Raw genomic sequence first — 26,117 nt, 5'->3', positions numbered from 1 at the left:
TGCTGGTCAATCAATCCAATGGAAACAGTGGACAAGACCACCCAATAAACATTGTAGGCTTTAGGCTATCTTCTCATTTACACTTTTCAGTATGATATAAATGTAAAATTGAGCTTGAATTACACACATCACTGATGATCTTGAATTCTGCTGTTAAGAGCAGCCAACCACCTAATAACTATAGGCAGAATATGATGACCTCTTGGCACCTACAGAATTTGAGAAATTGATTAAGGTTTGTCCCCAACTCTAGAAATGAGCCACACATACATCCCCCTGAGATGAATGGTCAATTACCACATTTCAGGAGCTTTCCACAGGAGATTTCACAACATTCTCAGTAACCAATTGCAGTATGTCATTGATTTGCTAACTTCTAATCTGCATGTTGTCTTCTGCTGAACTTCAAGCTTATTTCTTCTTTTTTCCATTTTCAAAGGAGGTGGGAACATCTGGAGAATATTTGTCTTAAAATAATAGCTCACATATTTGAAGCTTGCAATTAACTCCTTTTGTTTCTCTAGCTGGAATATGGTCAGCTGCTAAACAACTTATAAAACACTTGAGAGAACTATTAACAGAGAATATTAAAAAGTGATTTTTTTCTTTTTCTCATAACATGAAAGCATCATTATTTTCAGAGCATAGAGTGCTTAAGGTCTAGTTCTGATCTTAGTTACCTGTCTAGTCTGAGGGTATTTCCTTCTTCTGCACATTTCACAGTTGAATGAATTTATGACTTTAGGTGCACAAGCTTTTGGATGTCAGTAAGTGAAATCAATCTTACAATTCTCATTACTTTTTAATATTCATGCCCTTTCTTACAGTTGGTTCAACCTCTCTGTAAATATTCTTTGGTTAAGAAAGGCTGCATTTTTACCAGAAATGAAAAGCTTAAAAATTTAGAGACAAAGAAACATGATGTATGACTTTTTCTTTTAAATCAAAGAGAGAATAACAATGATAAGCTCACTGAAAAATCTTTAAAAAGTGGCCAGAAATGATAACATCTTTCTAAATCTGTGGATTCCAAAATTCTTGCAGAGTCACACAGCAAGTATTTACTCTGTCTCTGATGAAAGGATGACAAGAGAATACTAAGGGTGTATTTTGGGAATAGGAAACAGGTGGTGAATAGGCCAGACATAGTAATGTTTCAGAAGCTATAAGTTTGCATTTTCTAAGAAAAATTGAAGATTTGCAATCTAGAGACAATTCTATAGTAAGGTAGATGGTGATGAAGGCTTGCCAAGAATAAGGTCTTGGCCATTCCGTGGGAATGCCCGGGGCTGCGGAACACAGAAAGATTAATTCTTCCTTAGTATCCCACAAAGGACTGTGAAGCACTGTGCTCCTTCCTGTGTACCTGTTTTTTCTCCATACTAGTATCGTTTGTGTAAACACCACAAAATTGAGAACAAGTGTTTTGAGGCCCTCTCAGGGAATAAATGTATAGGGAAATTTCAACCAACACACCATTAAACTATACATTCTAAAGACATTTAACATAATTGTAATGTGTTACGCAAAAGAGAAATTTTATATAGAATCTTCCTGCTCCATCTCTGGCTCAGGTCTGTGGAATTACAAGTGAATTTCAGCCAAGTAGAACTCAACAATGTCTTTGTGATATGCAGGCAAAATTTGGTAGTTGTGGTTAGACGGGCCTTTTCTAAACAACCTGGTTTGATGATATTATGTTTTAAAAGAAAGATGATAATCTCTTTCCCAAAGTATCGCAGGTCATAGGAACTAGAAAGCTTAAATCATATTAGACAGAAGACAAAAGAAGTTGTTTTGTGAATGGGCTTTGCCTGGGTCTTGAGCTTTAAGGAATCAGGAGACCTGGGGTGGCCTTGTAGTATTGAGGCAGGGATGGAGAGGATTAGAGGGTTTGCTGAGAGACTTCAGCGTTACTCTTCTATTTTTTTTGGTAATTCTGTCTGCCTTCTAGATACTTGTTTTGTTTTTAATTCTTTTAAAAATTATCTTAAGTAGTTTCAATTCAACCTGTCAGTGTGTAAGTACAATGCATCTTGGTCAATGCCATCCTTTTAAAGCTACATCATTGTTTCATAGCACCCAACTCAAGAAGATTAAGAGAGTAAGTGAAACTTAAATGAGTGAGTTATTATTAGAAGTCTGGGACTTTTGAAAATGGAGAAATTTGAACTACAGAGTACAGTGGACTCAATTGTCAGCCAGCGTGGATACTTCCTGGAAGCATCAGGGGGTGCCCTTTGGGAAAAAGAATGATTTTTCTTCCATTGGTTTCTAAGGATATGGACAAAGAGCACAGGAAGTTTTCTTCTCTCTGCCTCATTCTGTGATGGGTTGTGTGTACTTTATCAGTGTATTTAGAAGATTATGTGAACCAGTTATCTTCCTGTTCTGTCATTCTCTTTTAATAAGCAGCCGCCTATTATGGCAATAGATGTTTGCTTTGGTATTTTTATGGGAAGATGTGAAATAAACAAAAATTCCTCATACCAAGGAACAAATCCTAGCCTAATCTCTCTCTAATACTAAAATACTTATTAATTGAATCACTCTGTGCATGTATTCATCCTGTGAATTTCAAGAGAGAAGGCAGAAGGTGCCAAACAGCCCTTTCTTTTTTTAACTTTTCTTTTTTTCCACTTTGGGGTTGGTTATTCGGAGATTTAATTGTTGATATTTTATTTAGCTAAGCTTATTTCAAACATATAATCTTAAATGACTTGATACTAAAACTCAAGCCCTACAATTTTTTTGTTGCATATGCACCACATATTAAATCCAATACAAATGTCAGTTTCTTCCAAAAATGTCTCTTCTTTCCCTCTACCCACCTCCACAGACAAAACTAACTTCTACTTAGAATAGCAATCCTACTAAGGTTGCAATATTTAGGCCCAACAATTTCTAAATTATAAAAGAGCTAGAAAAATTCAACAATTTCTTGGTCAGTGAAAATATGTTTTTTGTTTCTTTGTTGCATGGTTCATAAGTAGCAGAAATCATTCCACAGGACTGTTCCCAACAATGAATTTAAATTAAACAAAAATTAGATCTCAAGCTGGGGCTAAGCCTAAAACACCAAATTGTGATAAATTATCAGCCACAAAGAGGGTGGTTTCTAAAGTCCACCATTTTTCAACCACAGCTCCATCTAGATAATTAGCCTACGTGGTAACATCCTGCCCTTTGAACATAGGCAAAGCATGGAATACAACCAAACCACAGCTATCTTGGTATTGGAAGTTCCATTTATTTAAGGGGTGGAATTTATTTTGAGGGAGAGAAAGATGGATGTGCTGTCTAGTAGGAAAAAATTGTAAGGTTTTCACAGTTAATCCACTGAACGTATTTCAGACAAAATGCAAGTGGAGAGAGAAAGGACAGAGAATTATGTAAAAGGTCTTGAGGTTACTTGAGTTAAGGAGGCTGGAAGTGTGCACAAACCTTTATTTATGAGTGAAACCTATTACAAAGCACAAGGATTCACAAAAATATAGAATTCTGCTGATAAATATGTTTCACAAATGTGAGTTCTTGGATTTGATATGGGACTAGCACACTGAATTGAGATGAAATACTCCTGCTCTTTGGTGATGTCTTTGTATTACTTTCAAGGCCTCTTCTTACTAACTACAAAGAGACTGAATTAGATCAGCAGTTGGAAGCCCAATGCTTAGATGGTGTGGCCAGGGGTTGAGTTAGTGAGTAGAATGGGTTGGGCAGCATTCACCCCATCCTGAATAGGGATGTGAACCACTCACTTCCTGCCAGACTTAGAACTGTTCACTTCTTCCCTATTGGTCATGAAAATGTGTACTTAGTTCCAGCAGTTCTGGTTTATCAAGAGAATACAGAAATCAGAACTTACCTTGAAACCTCTTCATTTAATGATCTAGCTCAAAAGTTTACTTTTTAACATTAACTGGTAAGAATTCCTATTACCTTTCTTCTGTGCCACCCCTCCCCCCTTCCCCCCCAAAAGACAAATCCCTCTGTGGCCCAGGTGTAATCTTTAGAGTGCTGGGTATCTTTGTATCAGGTACATTTGTATCTAGCGTCTGTCTCATTGTGAAATGCTATTTGGGGAATTTTTGGAGTCCTTTATTTGTTTATAAAATTTTGAGTCCTGGCTTTGTTTCCCTCCATTGTCAGTGAGGTAATGGAATTTACAAAATTTGGTAATCTTCTAGTTTTAGACGCTATGTTTGTGGTCTGAGATATACAAAAATAAATGGAAATGAAATGAAAGAAGGATCTATTCTCAAGAAGTTTGTAGTCAAGAGTTGAAAGCAAGATCTCCATCTACTATAAGTGGTTTGATAAAGACAGAATTGATTTGGGAAGACTGAGATTGATCAGGAATAAAGCCATTTGGGGACAGAAATAATAAAGATAAATGTGAATTGTTCAACAGAAGAATGAGAAAAGTGGAAGGTAATTCTTTCTCTTCCTTAAAATATGCTTGACTTTGCAGGTGTTGGGTGCTTTAAATAATTAAAGAACAGCATTATAGCACAGTAGTGGTTTAGTAAGGCAACTTTGAGTTAAACTGCTTGAATTAAATGCTAACCCCATCACTTACCATTGGTGTGATTTTGGGAAAGTTACCTCAACTCTTTGTGCCTTGATTTCTTTACAATAAATTGAGGATGATGATGATATGACCACAAGAAAGTGTTGAGGGGATTCAAGGAATTAAATGTTAATCAAAGTGTTTAATAGTGCTTAGATGTACAATAAGAATTTGGTGTTATCTGTTAGTTAAATAAAAAAGAAAATAAGTGGGGAAGATAAAGAAGGAGAAGGAAGTAGAGAAGTGAGGGAGGGGAGATGGGAAATGTTGAATGTGAATTCAAATTCTGTAGCTCTATTGCAGTATTATTTTCAAGAATTGGAAAGGCAAAACGTTTTGTTCTCACTCCACTCCAGACTACTATAAAAATCAAACAAGGCAAGGTAAAGATCTTAACAAACAGTTAATAAATACTGCATCTGCTTCTCACTCTGATTGACACATGTCATCACCAGTCACAATCTGGATTTCTTTTCTGCTTCCCTTTTTTTCAGAAAACTGGCTACACCACAGCTTTCTTTACACTGACTACAAAGAGCTTTGCCTTTGAAATTCTGAGAACAGAAGACATTTCTATGAGGTGATAGTGGTGCATTGGCCTTGTGAGATTGACTACAGAATTTGGACTGTATTTTACTGCTAGAGGAAGTAAAATTCACAAGTAATAATAGCTATAAATTTTTAGGTCATGACAATAATCAGCCCACAGCCTTTTCTTTTTAGAAGCCTGATCTCTCAATGCTCCTTCTTGATATTTGAATAATGGCCATGTTGTTATAGTGAATGCTTATTTTTTTATAATATTTCACAAGTTGTATCTCAGAGATTCATTCACCCATTGACTCTGCTTAATTCCAAACCTATTGAGTTTTGCATCTGAAAAAATACAAACTCAAATTCATATACACTTCTTTTACAAGCAGTACAAACTAGTAATCTCAAATTCAAAGTATCATATGAATCCAGAAATCTATTTAGCAATGACTATTTGTTTAAATACAAAATGTTGGGCTGGAATGTGGCTCAGTGGTAGAGTGAGTGCCTTACATGCATGAGGCTCTGGGTTCGATTCCTCAGTACCACGTAAGCAGAAAAAGCTGGAAGTGGCACTGTGGCTAGGCTTGAACTGAAGAGCTGAGGGACAGTGTTCACGCCCCATAATCAACCAAAAACAAAAAATCAAAACAAACAAACAGCTCTCCCGAAAGACCCCCAAAATGTTATTTCTCTTCAAATTAGAGCAAACCTGTAATTCATTTCAAAAAAATAAATTATTGGACCAAAGTTGCAGGAGCTCTTTATGGGAAGCCAGACTCCCTATAAGAGCTCTCAGTGTTTGGAGGAAAATGATCAGGCCTTTATCTTTGGAAATTCTCTTGGAAGTAAGTTCACATACTGAGTGTATAAATGGGGCCCTTTTTTTTACCCACTGATGTTTTCTATATGTTTTAGTTCTCAGGTCATGTGTTGGCTCAGAGAGCACCAGGGCTGCTCAACACTGTATTGATATTATTCTTCCTTCTGCCAACCATTTTCACTCTTGTTCTTTTCATTTTGTGTCCTGGTGTCTGCTGCCAGCTCATCCTTCCCCAGCAAATAAGTAGGAAAGGATGTAAATCCCAAGGAACAGAGAAGGACTTGCTGATAAGAGATTTATTGGAGCTCAGAGACAATTTTTCATTCATTTGAAGGATGTTTATAAGATTTTCTTAAGAAACATAATAGATTTGGTTTGGGGTGGATTACAGTATCATGAGTTTTTGTTTTGTTTTGCTTTGTTTTTTCTCCCTGAATTCCCAGTCTGATTTTCATTTGAGGACCTCAGCTCTTTATCTACAAAAACAAGCTTAGATCGTCATTTCCTTATTTGTACAATGAAGAGTGCTGGGCCAAGTGTTGGCTAATGTCATTTGCAGGTCTACAGAATCACCGTCCTGCTCATCCTCGTCCTTTTTGTTCTCTTTTAATCACGGTAGGTATTCACAAGAATCAGACAATCGGTTGTGATGTTGAATATTAACATGAAACGATGTGTTGAGAAGGAAGGTAGAGGTGGGCATTGTATAGTTTCATATTTATATGAATGATGCAAGAACACATCGCAGTTTCATGATTCTTTTCCCTGCAATTATCTATTTTGGGGGCCAAATCTTTGCCATGAATTTCTGTCTTCTTGCTGTGGAAACCAGCCAAAGATACATTAGTGACCACCTGCTCACTTTCTTACACAAGATGACTCCCAGACTTATTTTCTTTGCTCTCTCTTCCTGCTGGTTTATGGTTTTCCCTTATGTAGCAATAAAACGTTTGGAGAGTCCTCTTAGGGATGAATTAATGCCACTTAAGTATATTTCCGTTAGCTGCCCTTTGATGATGGTTCTGTTTAAAAATAAAGGGAGAGTTGGGGCAACTTGGTTCTTATTGAAATTTTCCTTCCCTTCGCTTTAAAGTTACCACTCCTCAGAAACACTCACACTCCAAGAGAGCTTTGTTAATACTGAAAAAATGTCTGGGAAATATTGTCAGAAGACAAACTCAACATCTTTTAGTAATTTTTTTCCCCATTGGAAAGGTATTTACATTACAAGGAGCCCCAGCTCTGCCTGTGTAAGCCTTTCTTGTATTTCTCTAAATTCCAGAAAGAGTGTCTGAATTCCAGTAGAGTAGAATGCCATCGTGTCTCCACCCTAACAGCAAACAGATTAAGGATCTGCTGTCATGATCCTATTTCGACTTTGTGTAGTCTGCAATTCATTTTTACTTCTCCCAAATTTGATACTTTATTAATTCATCTGAATATTACATTTAATGTGTGTTTCTGCTGGGACAGAATGTCCCAGAGTTGTTTCTTTTCACATTCTTAGCTTTGAAAGCTGGAATAGGAGTATTTGTTCCTAGCCTTCAACTGAGTGGCCATGGGTAGTCATTCTGCTTCCTTAGGCTCTGACTTCTCTGAATATAGTACAATAATAATAACAGAGAGTCTACAGTCATAGGTATTGTGACTGGAGTCACTAATTTTCATTTGTTCTTTATGCATTTGCTTTCAAAGTAAAGCCAACCAATGGACATGCAATGAAGATTAGGTTCCTGTTGATTACTCATTCCACTGAGCTCAATGCCATGGATCACTTTAGTTTTCTTCTTTGTCCCATTCAACAAACATTGTTTTTTGAACTGCCATGTTAGAACTACGGTGGATTCAAGAGCAATTAAGATGTAATTTCTTCACTGGAAATCAAAAGAATGACATATATATATATATATATATATATGACACATATATATATATATATATATATATATATATATATATATATATGTACATGTAAAGAAGTCAGTCCAGTTTTTTTCCCTTATCTCCCCCTCCTACCTTTTCTCTTCTGAATGCCTGTTAACATCCTATCACCTGGGAAGGTTAATACGGTTCAAAGATGGGTAGAATTGATTATGATATAAAGAACTGAAACTCAGGGCATTTGTGAATCTTTTGCATGGTATGGGCTCAGATGTCTGAGAGGGATGCCCTATCTGGGAAGAGGTCTTAAGTAAGGTGAATGTACAGAAATAAATGGTACTCTGGAGAGATGAGACATGAAATGAAAGCATGAAGCCTGGTCTACTCCAAAGACATTTTAGCAGGTCCTGGGGAGAAGAACATACCATGATGGCATGATAATGTTTGTCCATTATATCTTTGCCAAGAGGAATGAGCGTATTCAAGCGGGATCCCTGTCTGTCTCCCTGAACAGGACCTCCTGCAAAGCTCCATGGAAACTACTTACAGTCTATCTTTAAATGTGTGCCTATGATGAACAGTTCTGGTCATTTCTAAGGCTTGGACAGATTTCTCTCTTTGCATGTTGCTGTGAGGGAATGTTGCTTCCAAAACATGCATGTGGAAGGGGTGAATCTTGCCATTCCCATGCCTTATTACACAGCTAGAGTTGAAAGACTTGAACTCCATCTTGCAGGCAGGAGAGACACTGATTCTCCCCTCAGTCACAGTTGATGAATGGCCAGGAGAGGAGAGCCAAAGTCCTGCCATATCATATTGCAATTTAATCTCAGTTAGTCTCTGATCACACCAGCGTGATAGCTGATGTTTCTTTAATCAGACAGTTTAAATGCCTTCCATTCCAAAGGGCAGGAGCCCTCTCCCAGAGTCTGACTTCTAGGCCTGAGGGATCTTTGTATACAATCCTAGCCTACAATATGCCAAGGATAACAGTGACCCATGTAGCCACAACTGATTCTCTCTATATGAATTTTCCCTAATAAACACTGCTTGGCTATTTTTCTTTGTTTGCATAACAGCCTCCAGTTCCCTCCACAGCATCCTATTTAGCACTGGAGTTCTAAAGTAAGAAGAAGAGAACTGCAGTTTTCCATTCCTTAATTAATTCACTGCTCCATTCATTTAACACTATGCAGTACCTAGCAAGTGCCAGGTATTGGAGAGACAGCAGAGAGTGGAGATTGAAGTTCTTGTCCTAAAATGACTCAGTGCAGAGTTGCATCAGTTTTCATCTTTGTGAAATTAGTAACAGGGAAACATTCAGCTCCTGATCATGTGTACACTGGGTTGACCAACTCACTTAGATGATAATTGCCAGCGTTTTTACAATCTCATGCTGGCTTGCCTCCACCTCCCAGCATGTGATTAGCTTCTTTCTGTACTCTGGTCCTTGATGTGTATCCATGAAAAACAAACTTACTTTAAAATCAGTCTGAACAAGACTTACAAAGAATGCAAATAGAAGACATTTCGTAGAAAACATAAATAAATATAAATAAACTTCAATTGCCTTGATGCCTATCTGGCTGTATACAGAAGCACAGGGGAAAAATAAAATAACACGTCATTCAGAATAACACTGAGAAAGGTGAAGACTTATGAAATCTATGTATTATTTGGAATATTATGATATTATGGATTATAGTAATAAAAGACTGTATTAAATTCTTGCTGATGATCTCTACTTGTTCTAGTTTCTAATGAGAGCAAACACCATAGGCCTGTAAAGAAATTTTTTAAAAAATAAAATACATATAAATGTATCTATCCTTTTACTCCTTTTTAGCTATGGTTATCAATGTAGGCATAGTGGCACAGGGACTCAGGGCTAGCTAGTACTTCATTCTGAGTTTTGATGAATATAGAAATGGATATTTTCAACATTTGTTAAGAGATTAAACACACAAAATATAATTTATATGAAGTATTATAGAAAGCACTTGAGAAAACTAGAGAATGGTGAATGGGTAACATGGGTAATCACTGTTTCTTGAAAACAATTCTGCGTTTTGTGAATGTGCATGCACGAATGTATGCACTTTGAGGTTCAAATAACTCATATTTTCTCTTTTTTTCCATTTCTACCACCTTTGGTTGTGATTTCTGCATTCCTTAGGATTTAGTGCAACACTTGGCACATAGTAGTTGGTGAATGAGTAAATGGTTACTGAGTAAATGGATAACTTTGCAGACAATACAAATAGATCTCTTTAAAAAGAGGCTATGCCTTTTTGATATTGATTGGCTGTAGGGATACCCTAAAATATGGCACTTTGCCTACTCTTGGACTTTCTCCTGTCTTTCTTCCATGAAATTGTCCTAAACAAATTCTCTCCTGAAAACAGACCCGCAAACTCTCTTTCTAGAGTAGTCCTGCATTATATCCAAGAAACAAGAAAAATCGGAACAAACAACTGCTAGATCATACATTCTGTCATACAATCATACTTCTCTGTGTCTGTTCATAAAAATATATGGTTGTCCTCCACTGAGGGTTCTTCATTTATGAAAGCTATACTTTTAACTTTATGAAATATATTGTATGCTTTTTGATTAACCTTTCTTTCATTACAAGAGTCTCAGCATGCACCTTGCAACAGGTAACGAAAAGATAGTATTTTCTCTCCTATATAGCACATGCCAACATGTTGAATGTTAGTCTCTAGAAAGCAACAGTACCATGACATCAGCCACCCAAAGTCCTGGCTCACTCACTCGCTTTGTCCAATAGCACATGAATAAATGGCGGTTGTCAAGGAGACATACAGTTAAATGTCTGCCTTATTAAAAACCCGAATAAATAAGCTTTGTCAGTGTTTTCCCTGATTGAATGATGGCAATCACAACAGGAATTAGTCTTGAGCTTCTGATGTTCATGAACATGCTAGGAGAATAGAATATGGACTGTCTTTTGTTGAATACCCAAAATATGCCAGGCGGTATGTCAGGTGTTAGACATATATCATGTTATTTAATTGTGATCATATGTACGGGAAAAATTACACCTCTTTGTTTACCTTTTGTAAACAGATGAGAAACTGGAAACTCAGAATATTGCTTATCAAGTTTACATAGCAGATACAGAACTAAGTCTTCAACTTCTTTCTCTGAATTCAAAGCAACCCAAAAGCAACAAAATCCTCTCCTGTATAATTCATGTGGGTGAACAAAATGTTCAATTAAGATTACCTTTTAAAATTCTTGCCTGTAGGTAATTATCTCAGTGGAATGGTAAGACTTTGAATGAAGTTTGGACAGAGTGTAGCCTCTCAGGGAGGAAGATCTAGGGTCCAGTGGTGTCTGAGGATTACAACAGGCATCTAACATCTTCTATTAAGGACTCAGCAGGCTATTTTCTTAGAATTTTGACTGGTAGGATGGTAAATGTGACAAACAGCATAGTAAGGTAGCAAGTACATAGGATTTAACTGAGAACAATTTACAACACTATCTTTACATTTCCTTGCTTGTGTGATTATGGGCAAGTTTCAGCTCTCTGTACTTCCCATTCTTCTGTAAAATTGATCTAATAATACTTATAACACTTGATGTTGTGAGGAGTAAAATGAGATTTTTCCATAGACAGTGCTCTGAATCATGCCTGGCAGATAGTGTTTCATAAATGTCAATGCACACAACACCTGAAAGATCTATTTTGTCATTACCATGTTATGTGCTGTGAGTCCCATGCAATCATGTAGTCATGTGATCAGGTGGTTTGGTACTTAATTGTGAGAAGAACTGCACCAAGAAAAATCTCTTAGCTTTCAAGTTTGGCTTAATGGGGTGCTCATAGGTCATAATGTGGGACCTTTTTGGCTAAAAGAAACATTTATTTTGTCCTCATATCTATATTAGTAAGTTTTCTCAATGTCACTAATTATGATATCATTTTGAGTTTCAAATGGAATTACCAAGTAATGGATTGAAATTTGAAATGGATTACCAAGTAATCATGCAGATGAGCTTCCATTTGGGGCAAAGAGGATGATACTAGGCTTTGAACTCAGGACCTAACATTTGCTAGGCAGGTTCTCTACTCCTGAGCCATGCCTTCAGCTCTTTTTACACTGATTATTATTTTGAAACAGAGTCTTGATTTTTGTTGTAGCCCATGCCAGATCTATGAGCTACTTGTGCTTTCCATTGTACACGGGGTAATGGGCACATGTCACTGTAGCCAGGTGATGGTTGAGAGACATGAACTTTCAGCCCATGCTGACTTCAAACTTCAATATTCCTAATCTTAACCTCTTAAGTAGATAGCTAGCTGTTCCCAGTTTGTGTTTTATGACTTATAACTATCTTCTTTTTTTCACAATCAAAAGAAGGGGCAACATTCCTTTCCAAGTTCCAAGAATTTGAACTATTTCTTGTAGTTTTGTTTTGTCATGCTACTTAATCTGAATCTGGTGGCTTAGATTGTGCAGATAAAATGATTTATTATCATTAGCATTATCTCTACTTCCCACTCTTGTACATGGAGAATTTCTTTTGTCTTTTCCACCATGCACTTCTGTACTTTGTCCACACATGGGATTCAGAGTCTCAGTAGATGGATGCCTTATATTGTTGATTTTCTTTTTCATAATCAATGGAAATGGTGATGATGGACTGCAATATATTTGGATTAAAGCAAAAGATTCATCCTAATGAAATGTGATTTTATGAAAGAAATATGCCTAATCCTCTCAAAGACTAAGACAGGCCATCATGGGTAAATAGGAAATATTTGAGGTTTTTTCCTTCCATTCTTCCCCCTCCCCCCCGCCCCAAATCATTTTGGGCCCACCAGCTGTTACCAAGAACACTAATAAAATCTTGTCAGCTTAGAGTTATTGCTGGTCCTGAAGAAAAGATAAATGTATATATTTTAAAATATGGACATATGGACATTGAAAACATATTTCTGTAGAGTTCTCCTGGCTAGATTGACTGAGCTCTTTTCCAAGTTTCAGGCTGGAGAAGCTGAAAAATGTCTTTGTGTCAAAGTTAAATATTAAATGAAAAATGTGTGTCCAAAGAACTCTAGAATTAATAAATGATGGAGAAATAGGTAAGAGCCCAAATCATCAGAGGAAGACATCTCTAAAAGGAGGAGAGTTGCACTATAAGCAGTATCACCCTCTGAGGTGTGAGGTCAAACCCACAGGGAAAATACGGTCCTGCAACATATTTCAGCCTCAGGAGAGGCACCATTTCTGTGAAGGAATTACAGAAATGAGGTAGAACATAAAACACAGATTTGAAGGATCCAAAAGCATGACCACTTTACCAGAATGTGCTATGCAGTATCAGAAGAGAATCTTCTTTCCTTATGGGACATCATCTTTATGCACTGAACCATGAATGTCAGGCCCAGCTATTATGGAGAACATTAGTTTTATTGTATTATTTTTTTCTGTGAAGTTTATGAACTTATTTCTTAAGGAAAGTACTTAGGGAAAAAAGGAGATATTACTGAAGGATGACACGACAAACCTGGGAAACAAAAGTTGAGATTTCCTTTCTCAGTTAAATTGTAATGATTATTTGCTCTAAAGTTTTAAGTGCATCCATTAGATAGGCTGTTTGGGTTTCATTTCTCCTTTCCCATGTGGTCTTCTGAGAGGCAACCTGCAATGTGGGAAGAGATGGTGTGCTGCACAATCGAAGCCACTAGATTCAGATCTTGGCTCTGACTTTCGCCACTAGTGTAACTTTTAGAACCCCTATTTCTCTAAACTAAAAAATAGGAATAAAAATCTTATGGCATCATGTTTGGTAGCAACTAGCAAAACCTTAACAAAGGGTAGCTCATTACTTTTGAATTCTTGCTATTACTGTGGTTCAAGAATCCAATAGAATATCAGTATACTTTTTAGAAGCCAAATTTGGCATCTTGAGCACATCTGTTATCTCCTGGGCTGGTTGAGCTATCATCTGATATAGAAATATTATATATTAGTTTCCAAAAGATAGTCTCTGTAGAATAGTCACTTCATCTGCCATTGAATAGTATTTAGACACTTGGATGAAAAAATTGTAACTTTAATATTGTTGAGTAGTACTCAGAAGAGATGCTTGTGTTGGAGAAGAGAAAGCTATTAAGATGATGTAGTCAAAAAATAAAATATCAATAACTTTAGAACATACTAACTTGAGCATTGAGAGTGTAAGGAGAAATGTGCAAAAAAGAGGAAAGAACTATGAAATATCACTGTTTTAAGAATGGGGACCAGGAACATAGAAATAACTAAAATGAGTTAAAGATTGATGGAGCATTAGTCTTGCTAGCTTACCCCAAGCTTATGCTAATGATATTGAGAAAATACAAATGCAAATGAAGTGAACATCATACCAGATGTAGTATGATAAGCGTTCCAAGCTTTACCCTGGAGAATGGTCTGGGGAAGAATTTGGGACAAGTTTATACCGCAAATGTTAAGATTGTGTGGGAAGAAATTTGGGGTCCCAAAAGAATTTAAATTGGCAAGTATGCTTTGAAACCTCTGGGATACAGGAGACCTGTTGTGATTCCATCTGGCTTCATTGTGGAAAGCATACCCCCCCCCCCCAAAAAAAAATAACAAGTTTGTAGATTCTCATCGCATTACCTGTTCTATAAGATACTTTTACTGAATGGATGGGATGTTGGTTGGGAATTGTGGAGTTGGCTTTCCTGGTGTTGGTTTGGGTGAGTGAGGGTTTTTCCCCCATTTGTAAGAACTGTAGCTGGCTGGAGCTATGGTTGATATTTCTGCTCCCTGTTATCCTAAAATGAAGCTGCTCAGAGGGAAGAGGAAGCATAATGAATCAGCTTAACATGGTGATAGCCAAGATCATATCTCTATAAGCCACCTATGTACAATATAGCTTGTTGTATTGGCCATGCTTGGTGGCAAGTACAGCATGTGCTATATTCTAGTGTTACTAGTTCTTATTAACTATTAGTATTCTATTTTTTTAATTTTATTTTTCCTGTTTTATTGTTATTACAAAGGTGGTCTATTTTTAATAAAGAGAAAATATGATTGGATATATTATTGATTCCTTGAGCACTTGTATGTGAAAAGGTACAAGATGCTTAAATTATGGGGTGGTTTGTCATGACAGCAAACCCATTCACAAGAACTTACTATTTGCCATATGCTATTGAAAAACGCTTCATGTTGACTAATTCATATTAATTCATTTACTCATCTCTACCCATTAACTCATTTAACCCTCAGAAAATTTCTCTGAACTGTAAACTCATCTTTAATCATACTTTCCATGTATTTATGATATGAAGAAACCAGAATAGAAGATTTAACTAACATGTAAAAGATATGTAATATATAACAGGATTAGATTTTGAACTCTGGGAATCTGTCTACATGTTTTAGGTACTTAACTACTATAACATATCCCTTGTCTGAATGGGAATTTTGAAAACAGAGCAGACTTGCCCATAGATATACGTTTACTTTCTCATCCAATAATACTGAATTCATGACTTTTTAAACACTGGTCTTGGGGCTTGAACTCTGGGCCTGGGTGCTGTCCCTGAGCTTTTCTGTTCAAAGCTAGCACTCTAATTCTTGAAGCACCACTCTACTTTCAGCTCTTTGCCATTAATTGTAGATAAACGTGTCACAGACTTTCCTTCCCCGGCTGGCTTTGAGCCTCTATCCCAGATCTCAGCCTCCTGAATAAGATTACAAGGTGTGTGCGACCAGTGCCCAGATGAATTGGGAACCTTTTATACTAATCTTGTTCTGAAATTTTTATTCAAATTGAGCCATTATATTCAAATTCTGAGTTATTGAGTAGTATGGAAAAACTTCACTTATTTAAAGATTTCTACTTATTTGTATGGAATAAGGAATTTCTAAGGAATTAGGAATGAAGAAAAATAAGGTGTAATATCTAACATTTTGTGAATTCCAAAGACAAGAGAATAAGAAAGTTCTCTCCCACAAAGTTCCTCTTAAGTCCAATTAGATGTTGAGAGAATTTTGAGCTATTATGATTTTCTTTGGCCTCTGATGGGTGATAGCCATCCTAAGAAGGAGGCTGATCTTATCCCAAACAAAGCAGGGAGTCCTAGGTCAGCCAAGAGGCAACTCTTCTAGGTCAATCTTCCAATCGCCAGGGCTGAAATCAGGGTTACTTGGTGGGTATAACTAGTTGGCTGAACTAGCTACTCTTTTTATGCCAAAACATGTTGCTGGGTGCACATAACTAGAATCATACTCTAAGTTCAAATCCAAGTTTGGATTCTTATTATTCATTGAAACTTGAAGCATTTTAAATATTTAAATATTTGTTCCTATGTGAAAAATTTATTTAAATATTTCCTCCTATGTGAAATGACAATAATAATAATTGATACCTCCCAGGATTTTTGGACTTTAATGAATATATATATATATATATAATATTAAGAAGGGTAGAATAGAGTCAGTGGAAAATATTAGCTGAATAAAGCAATGTATTAGCTGGAGGAGTAAATCCAAGATTTGGCAAACAGACAAGCAAAGTCTAGCTCACACTTAAACCCAAAATACCCCTCCTACCTAGTCCTCCCTCCTACCTCTCAGAGAGTATGTCACTGCCCCTTTTCATTTCATCATTTCATCTTCTAAAGAAATTTATGATAATAAAACATGTGCTTGCATTCTTTCTTCTTAATTAAAGTTATTTCCATGCTAATGAATAATCTATAACTAATAATGTCTCCTTTGGAATATCTAACAGGTTTTGCTTCTTCATTGGCTTTGGACTTTTGGAAACTGGAGCAAGGAATTAGATGACTGTATTTGCAATTCAAAGAAAAACAATCCTGCCTGATCTTCAGTGCTGTTGAGGACCAGATGTCTTGCCTCATAGGAGTTCTAGTTCTTTTAACATATCTCTCATTAGCCGGTTGCCGGTGGCTTATGCCTGTAATCATAGCTACTGAGGAGGCTGAGATCTGAGGAACATGGTTCAAAGCCAGTCCGGGCAGAAAAGTCTGTGAGACTCTTATCTCTAATTAACCACCAGAAAATCGGAAGTGGCACTGTGGTTCAAGCGGTAGAGTGCTCGCCTTGAGCTGAAGAGCACAAGGATAGCGCCCAAGCCCAGAGTTCAAGCCCCATGACCGACCAAAAAAAAAAAAAAAAAGATCTCTCATTGCTTCTGATGGATGAGAAGTGTGCAGTCAATGAGATTAATCCCCACTTAGACATTACCACAAAGGGGACATTGTTTCCAAGTACCCTCCAGATGAACTTTCAATGGGCTTCTGCTCTGACATTGCTCCAGCTTTCTCTTCCCTAGCATCTATGGGGTGAGCAGCCAAGGGATTGCTGCAGATCACAGCCTTCTGCAAAATGTCCTAAATGAACAGGACCCTAGAATTCTCCTGATGGTCTGGATGCCTTTATAGTACCTATACAAGTTTGCTTAAGGTCTACTCTTTTGAGATGGATTATACTACTGGGGTGTTCATCCCCAGGGCAAATATGGGTCTGGGGAGCAGCTGTTTGTTGGGAGACCTTAGCTCCATCACAAATATGACTATGAAGTCTGTTGTGGTCATGGTAGAGCAGAGGGTTGGGAAACAGAAAGAACTCCAAGCAATATGAGAATTCTAAATTTGAACTTGGCTTTCTAGATTGTTATGAAGGCAAATTTTTCAAAGTGGAGGGAGAGAATGTAAGTTATTTAACAGGTTGTTGGCTGTTAATAAGTTCTAAATATTAAAATGTATGGTATGTGGGCTTGCATTAGAAATCTTGTCAAAAGCATCACAAATATTAGGGGTAATCCTAAGTACATAAATAACATACCTACATGTTTATACACCACCCCCTGCAACACATGCTAAAGTATACCTAAGTTTTTTTTTTTTTGCCAACACTGAAGCTTCCAAGGAGCAAAATAGTTAAACTGCAAGAGTAGAGAAGAACTAACATGGATAACCATCTATGACCAGTTTCACTTTTTATCTTGAAAATAAGATTCTGAGAAGCAAAATATGATCATATTAATGAATCAAAATAATAATGGGTTGGTTTCATTGGGAGAAAAAGCAAAACAAAAGCAGAAGGGAAATCCCTGGAGGTCCATTGTACTGAATATGGTATGTATCTACTCTCTGTCAGCCAAAGCTGTGGTGTCTAAAATTTATTGCTAGAGTATCTGGAATTCTTAATAAAAATTCCAAGAGCCCTTGGGGCTTCTGGGCAGCATATGTGAAATTAGAAGGGAAGGAATATTTAATCTTCTGAAAAACTCACAATAACAAGGTGTTAATGAGGTAGCAGCAAGGTATGACAGGGTGTCAGTTTTCTTCTTTTTGTGTTTCATATATGTATATATACATTTCCCCAAAGGTCTAAAGATGTATATATATAAATTTCCCTCTAAAGCCAGAAGCCAGAGAACATTAGAAAGAAGAAAGAATCCCTTCTCTCTCCTCTTAGAGTTCCTGGGGCAAGGCTGTGTATAGACCACTCCTGCTTGGTTGGTGAGGTGGCATTTCTGGCATGCATACAACCACTCATGACCTGAAAATTATAGCTCTGCAACGGGCTGCCAGTTCATTCCTGTTCCACATGCAGGAGTGAAAACTAGTAAGAACAAGTGCAGACAAAATCTTAGTCTTAACAATCTAATTCTTTCCAGTACAAGTTCAACTCTGAGGATCACCTGGATCTCCCTTAATTTTTTAAATTTAATTTTCTCCCTTCAACTATTATATTTGATTAAATATAGAAATTGTATGCATGCATGAGTACAGTGTGATGTTTAAACACATGTATAAATGTGTAATGGTAAAATCAGGGCAATTAGAATTTCTATCTTATCATCTCAATGTATTTGCAGACTTGGAGCCATCACCATCGCCACCTCCTCCTCCTCCTTCCTTCTCCTCCTCCTCCTCCTCCTCCTTCCTTCTCCTCTTCCTCCTCTTCCTTTTACTGGTTTGTAACCAATATGTAAGGTTATTGTTAACTATAGTCATTTGATACTAGTAGGAATTTCCTGGACCTATTTATTTTAGTCTTTGATTGTCATCTCCTTTGATGAACTGACCTCTGTCTCTATATGTATAATTATGTGGCCTCTGACAAATGACTCTCAACGAGCCACAATTTCTCTATGTGTAAAATGAGAGTAAAAGCATACCTCTGGGAGTTTATAAACACTGCCAGTACAATACTTCCTTCACTATGGATGCGTCTTCCTAAGTGCTTTAGAGCCCTTTACAAATAACTCAGTATTTTAAAAGAAACTGATATCTATCAGACATATAGTTTATCTTTTGCTTGAATAAGGAAATCTCCTTCCCTCCCAGGTTTATTCAATCATTGTCTTTACATGCATGTCTTATGGGTACAGTCTTGGAGAGGATGCCTATCAAGAGGGCCAGAATGAAACTAGAGGATGTTGTATGACTATGTTGGACTTCTCTTCCAAAGAACTCTTGAGCTAAAAATGCATCTGGCTCCCATTTCCTGTAGAATTTTGCTTATTTGAAATGTTTAAGCAATCAATTGATCTGACTTCAAACAGACTAGGTTTTGCTGGCCGTGTAAAGACCCAAACCTCCTTTTGTGTCACTCCCAAGTCTGGACTTCACAAGCAGCCAGTTCCCTTCATGCCTTCGTTGAGGACTTCTCTTTGGCCACTGGTCTTCTGTGCTGAGCCAAGTGTCAGGCTGGGAATGAAGGCAATAAATCTCTATGATTCTTCATATTTGGAATTTCTCCCACTGCTTCTGATAAGGAAATGACAGAGGCTCTGTCTGAGCTTTACGCATGAACCTCAGAGAAATATATAATCCAAATCATGTTTTGCTAACAAAACGGAAAACAAAACGTGCTAAATCTGGCTTTGAGTTAATCCAGATGGTTTTGAGGGCTTGAGTATTGAATGTAGAAATTATCTTTGTTCTTGACTAGATTGCAGTGGGGGAAATTTTAGAATGAAGACAGATTTCTTTCTATCTTAGAAAGTATTTTGATTAAGTATTTCTCAATGAGAAAGGGGCAGAAATTTTCTTCCTCAGTGTACGTGTTCACACAGAAAGGATTTTTGCCTTCCTATAGTAAGAACAAACTCATTACTACTTCTGCTCTTCCTCCACCACAGCTCTTCTTATGTATTTTAGAATTGCTAAGTTTCATACTCAGCCTAATGACTGATTGACATGAATGTGATTGAAGACAAGCAATTCCTCAAGGATGGAAAGATTTTTCCATGATCTATGCACATACTCTGGGGTGACTAATGACACCAATCTAGGTGTGGGCCAGCTCCCTGCATGACCGGGGCAAATAGACATTCTTCAAATAAAAGAAAGAAGAAAAGCTATTTTTGAAGTTTCTAGTTGATGTTGGGCATTTTCTGCCCAACGCCACCAACAGTGTTACAGTCTGGCATTTTAGTAGAAATGATGAAAAAAAATGCTTGGAAAAAGTGTTTCATTCAGCAGTCATTCCTAGACTATACTTTGTTTGAAGACAAGAAAGAGACCATTGTGATCACTTACCCTAAGAGTATTGCAGGGATTTGGTTAGTACCAATCTGACCTCAAATTAGCATCCAGCCCCATTCAAAGGGACCATAGTGCTGAGCCATACTATAGAGGTCCAATTAAAATACATTTAAAATACACAATTTTCCCTTGAGCATTAGGGAGTCAGGTCCTGACTATGATTTTCTTGGCATAAAGCAACAAAATCAATGATTCTGACACATTCACCATTTTGGAGTGAATGGGTTGATCTATCCATTTCACTACTATATCAACTGGCTTAAGTTTTATTGATTTAATTTGCTTTCTTAATGTTGTGCAGATAGAGCTTTTTGAATTAGTAAAGGAGAATCATTGTGTGGCTAATAAAAATATTGGTTAATCTAGAAATTATGTGCGTTTGATCTTATGTTCTACTTATGTTTGAACATAGGTGTGTTGGAGGTCCTGAGAGTTCATTTCAAACAAAATATTGAAGTCACAGAGTTAAGAAATGTATACAGACTTTCCACTTTAGGCCTTATTTACTTCTTCTTTTTCCTAAGTCCATGCTATGATTTGGGGCAGGGTAGATCAAGAATATTGAGGATAATTTTGTGTGTGTGTGAGTGTGTGTGTATGTGTGTGTGTGTGTGTGTGTGTGTGTGTCTTGGAGCTTGAACTCAGGGCCTCGATGCTGTCTCTGAGCATTTTCTCTCATGGCTAGTGCTCTATCACTTTGAGCCACAGTGCCACTGGTGGTTAATTGTAGATAAGAGTCTCATGGCCTTTCCTGCTCAGCCTGGTTTTGAACCACGATACTCAGACCTTAGCCTCCTGAGTATTTAGGATTACAGTCGTGAGCTACTAGTGTTCAGTGAGGACATTTTTAAAATTGGAAGTCTATCTTTTACTCTACACATAAAATTATGAAGGTTCTAAGAAATTATATCATAAATATCACTCTCTTGTTATATATTTGTCCTCTATGTTCATTTAACAACTGTTGTTTTGTTGTGTTAAGTAAGCCAGACACTGTGATCTCATACAGTGAGAAATATAAGCTCTATGGAGCTTATATTTTAGAGAAGAGACCAGGCAATAAACCAAAGGTAACTTTACATAGAAATTAATGCTGAATACAAATATATTAACTGAAATACAATGGATTCAAGGGAGAACTCAAATAGTATAATTCCTTGGAAAGGCAAAATCAAAGTTCAGCAAAATATGACATGAGGAAGTGGGTACTCAAAAGAGGTGGCTGGGGGGTGGGGTCAAGGGAAAAGGGGTAGATGAATGCAGTCAATCCAAGGTATATCTTACAAATTTAAGAAGAGTGAGGGAAGGGATAAGTAAGGAAGGGGAGGGTGAGAATATTGAAAAAGGTAATTATCAAGGTATATTGTATTCATAAACTGTCTTGTTAAATGACAACTCATTTGTACAACTACTTAAAAATAATTAAAAAAAGAAAAGTGAAGTTTGTGTTGTAAGAAGACCCAGAGCATTGTGATGAAATGAGAGGTTGGTGTAACTTTAGGTAGTTAAGAAAGGAGTTCATGGGGAGAAGGTGGCAGTTGAAGACAAGGCCAGTGATAGTTTATGGACAGTGTGCAGGCTAAGATTAGTCTGTAATTGGACTCATTAAGGGTTAAAAGAGTATACACTCATATCTGCTCATAGAAAGGAGAATAAGAGAGAGACTGGAACAAAGCCTAGAAACAATGCTAATTGCTTTTGATGCACTTAATAATCATTGTAGTTATCAAGTTCAATCTCCTTGCAGGTGTGGGGAGTTAAAAGTTATGAAGAGAGTCCTGACTTTCTGGAGCTCACAGCATATTCCAGCATGGTGCTTTTCTATGTGTGGTTTACAGGCCATTTACATCTTACTAGCCTTTCTTGTTCCCAATATTGTCCCTAAGGATTCTAATTATGTTTGGAGGTTTGGCGGGGCTAGAAATCTGCATTTTATACTAGCTTGTTGTAGTTGACTCTTGTGTTCACTGAAGATAGAAAATGACTTTCTGAATGGCTAGACTATGATTAATGGTTACACTAACACAGTTCATGGAACCATATATATCATGAAATGATATTTTCCAATGAATATCCTAACTTTGTCATTGATTGAACTGGATGGCATGTGGGCTTAGGGTTGACTTGCTTTTAGCTGTGGTTTGGAATGTTTGCCTGATAGTCTTCACTGTCCTTCAAAGGGGTTGGGGAGTGGGGGGGAGAACTTTACCTTTTAGGAAGACTATGCCAAAAATGTCTGCCAAAGGCTTTTGCATCTGCAAGACATTCTATTCATAGATTAGCCTATCTGAACATCTGTTGGGCTTCTCCTATTTTTATTTTTTTTTGTCCACCATGGGGTTTGAATTCTGGGCCTGGAAGCTGTTCCTCAGCTCTTCAGCTCAAGGCTAGTGCTCTACCACTTGAGCCACAGCACCACTTCTGGCTTTTTTCCTGCTTATGTGGTGCTGAGGAATCAAACCTAGGGCTTCATGCATGCAAGGCAAGTGCTCTACCACTGAGCTACCTTCCCAGCCCCTTTACACCTATTATTTTTTTTAAAGTGTGATGTCCACAAAAAAGAGACTGGGAAGATTTATTCTCTCTCCTTGGTTTTCAGCTCTAATGTGTCCCAATCATTTTTCTCACTTTGGACTTGGGCCTATCTTTGAAATGTCTGAGATTCAAGAATCTTACATGACACTGGTTACGAGGACAGATTTGTACAGATCTACCTGAGTTTGAGGGAGAAGAGCCTCTCTAGTCCAGACTAGTTCCTGTGTTACACAAGTGTAGACTTCTGTTTCCCCATCAAATACTTTCATGAATGGGGCTTGGTCTGGTAACAGATGGATTCTGTCTGACTCCTTTTTCATTTTTCTCTCTTTATTAGTTTTTATTCCTAACTACTCAACAGCTCTGGCCAAATTCAGAGATGGTGATGGAATAAAGGCTGGTCAGAACTGATAACAGGGAGTTATGCATTGAAGATTAGGTCAATTTAGAGGGAGAAAGAGATTGTTTTAACTTAGACTAAATTAAGAAGATGGTCAAAAGAAGCCCACCTGTTGGGTTACTGATCTGTCAGTTCTTCAATTCTTTTATAATTTTTCAGGTTGACAGTGTTCTTCAAGAAAGAGTATAAAAAATGAGACGTGTAGAACTGATGTGATACTAAGAATTTAAATATGATACCAGAGAAGAGGGATGTATTACACCAGACCAGATCCCCATAGAGAAAGGTTCCCTCGGCATTTGTTAGGTGGCACATGACAATTTGGCTTTTCATATGAAAACAGAATATTTTCTACTTCTTCCATTCCCTTCAGCTTATCAATTTTGTTCAAGCTTTTCTTTATTCATTCAACAAATCTTTGCTGAGTGCTAAGTGTGTGCCAGCTACAGTTTTGATTGCTGGGGATAAAACTAAAGAGAAGACTGGCCAGCCTCCTCCTCTATCTTTATAGAGTGTATATGCTATAACAATCGATTTCTCATCAACAAAAATGACTCTAACTAATTACCATCTATTAGAGAAGTAAACTACTGGAAAGGAGCCATTCTTTGTAAAAGTGGGGGCTGATGAAGGATGCATATTTCCTGGGAATTTGTTGGTCATTTCCTATACTCTGTGTAGATGTAAAAGAATTTCTCAGCTTATCTTTAAACTACTAGTTATAAAGTGTTAGCTTTTTTCCCCTGATAGTTTGGTGCTCTGGGCTCGGTGTTTGTACTCATCAAGTGTTCTTACCGACTGCACATGGGTGAAGTGATGATACAGTCTCTAACTCTTTGTGGCCAAATTCAGCACAATTAAGTGCCTGTGAGTTTAAGACCCTGGTTCTCAAAGAAAAAGTCCCTGGCTCACAAACCAGGTACATTTCTTTCCCATTTCTACTGTAACATTTCTTGCTCAAGAATATAATAAATGGGCACATATTTGAGATTCATGGCCTTTTAGCTTTTACTTCTTTGATTATTCACATTTGTAAATACATCCTAGATAGAAGGCCTGACTTACTATAATTTTTCTGATTACAAGTCTTTGAAGCTATTTTACAAATGAATATGTAGAAATGTCACCTGTGAGGCTCATGGTCTGGTTCAGGATTGTATCTTATAGTGGGTGTTATATAGATAAGGTATGTTACTGTCTACTTGGTTTCTACTCTAAAAACGTGTAATGAGGAGGGTGGGAGAGGAACGGGGGGGGGGGGGGGGGGGGTGGAGATGGGAAGGGGTGGGAAGGGGAAACAAAGGAGGAGGCAACAATGCTTGATAAGAAATGTACTCATTACCTTGCTCATGTACTTGTAACCCCTCTGTACGGTATTTTCACAATAAAAAATGAAAAAAATGTGGTGACATTTCTATTTTTATTTTTATTTTTTATTTATTTATTTTATTTATTTTTTTATTTTTTTTTTGTCGGTTGTGGGGCTTGAACTCTGGGCCTGGGTGCTGTCCCTCAGCTTTTCAGCTCAAGGCGAGCGCTCTACCACTTGAACTACAGCGCCACTTCCGGTTTTCTGGTGGTTTATTGGAGATAGGAGTCTCACGGTCTCTCCTTCCCCGGGCTGGCTTTGAACCGCGATCCTCAGATCTCAGCCTCCTGAGTAGCTAGGATTACAGGCGTGAGCCACCAGCGCCAGGCGTGGTGGCATTTCTTTTTGGGATACAAGGGTTTGAATCTAGGGTCTGATACTTTCAGGCAAGTGCTCTACCACTTGAGTGACATCTCCAGCCTTGTTTTGCCTTATTTATGTTTCTGGATAAGATTTCTTGTTTTTCCTCAGGGCCCAAATCCTCCAATCTATTCATCCCACACAACTGTAAACACATGCAGCATATTAGAGAGCACATTATTCTTACTCTTGGTGTACCATCAAGCACAGCTAATTTGTTAAGGTAAGGTCTGAATAATTTTGGCTTGTGATGTCTTTGAACCATAATCTCCTGATCTATACCTTCCACATAGCTAGGTTACAGGCATGGGCCACCATTCCCTGCCTAAAGAGTCTTGGATTAAAATCTTCTTTCAATTTCAAAAATGAATTTTGAAATCCAGTCATCTGCTATGATTAGAAGGTTGTTAAGTTTCACAAAATGGATCCATCTCAGGCTATCCGGCCTTGTACATGGTAATATTACTGCCTTAGTTGCCCAACCACAAAATACAGGACCATTCTTGTTATCTCCACTTTTCATGCATCTGCAAGATTTTGGAAGATTTGTGGCTTCTCTCATAAAAAAATGGATTCCAAGGCATTATCAGCAAGGCATCAGTTTTGCTGGATCTCTGTAAAAGCCCTTTAATTTTCTGCTTCTACTCTTATTCTGCTGCCACCTCCCATTCCCCAGAGGAGTTACAGTGACAATTTGAATAATATTATTTTATTATATGTATATACTATGTTTTTGTCCTCCATTGATTTACTGAGGCAGATTGGAATTATACATATATAATATACATATACTTATATATTAGCATCTATGCTTTAAGTTGTTTATGTAAGAGAGATTGGCTACTGTAGTATACGTAGTGTAACAGAAAACTGTAATTGGTCTTAGCTCCATCATTGCTTGGTGGACAACCCTAGGAACAAATCTATTTTTTTTGGAGGGGGTGAGGAACTGTCCTAGGGCTTGAACTCAACATCTGGACTACTTTGCTTAAGGCTAGGACTCTACCACTTGAGCCACAGTTCCACTTCTGGCTTTTTGTGGTGGTTAATTGGAGATAAGTCTCACAGACT

General features: G+C 37.4%; 1 protein-coding gene across 2 annotated transcripts in view; it reads right to left on the bottom strand.

Annotated features, from left to right (window-relative positions):
- Nucleotides 1-26,117, bottom strand: part of Col8a1 (collagen type VIII alpha 1 chain) — a 134,777-nt gene that overhangs the window by 18,461 nt on the left and 90,199 nt on the right. The gene's annotated exons all lie outside the window — the stretch shown is intronic.

This window comes from Dipodomys spectabilis, unplaced genomic scaffold, assembly GCF_019054845.1.
Source record: "Dipodomys spectabilis isolate Male_0828 unplaced genomic scaffold, ASM1905484v1 ptg000032l, whole genome shotgun sequence".
Lineage (NCBI taxonomy): Eukaryota > Metazoa > Chordata > Mammalia > Rodentia > Heteromyidae > Dipodomys > Dipodomys spectabilis.
This window is presented reverse-complemented; position numbering and strand designations above follow the sequence as displayed.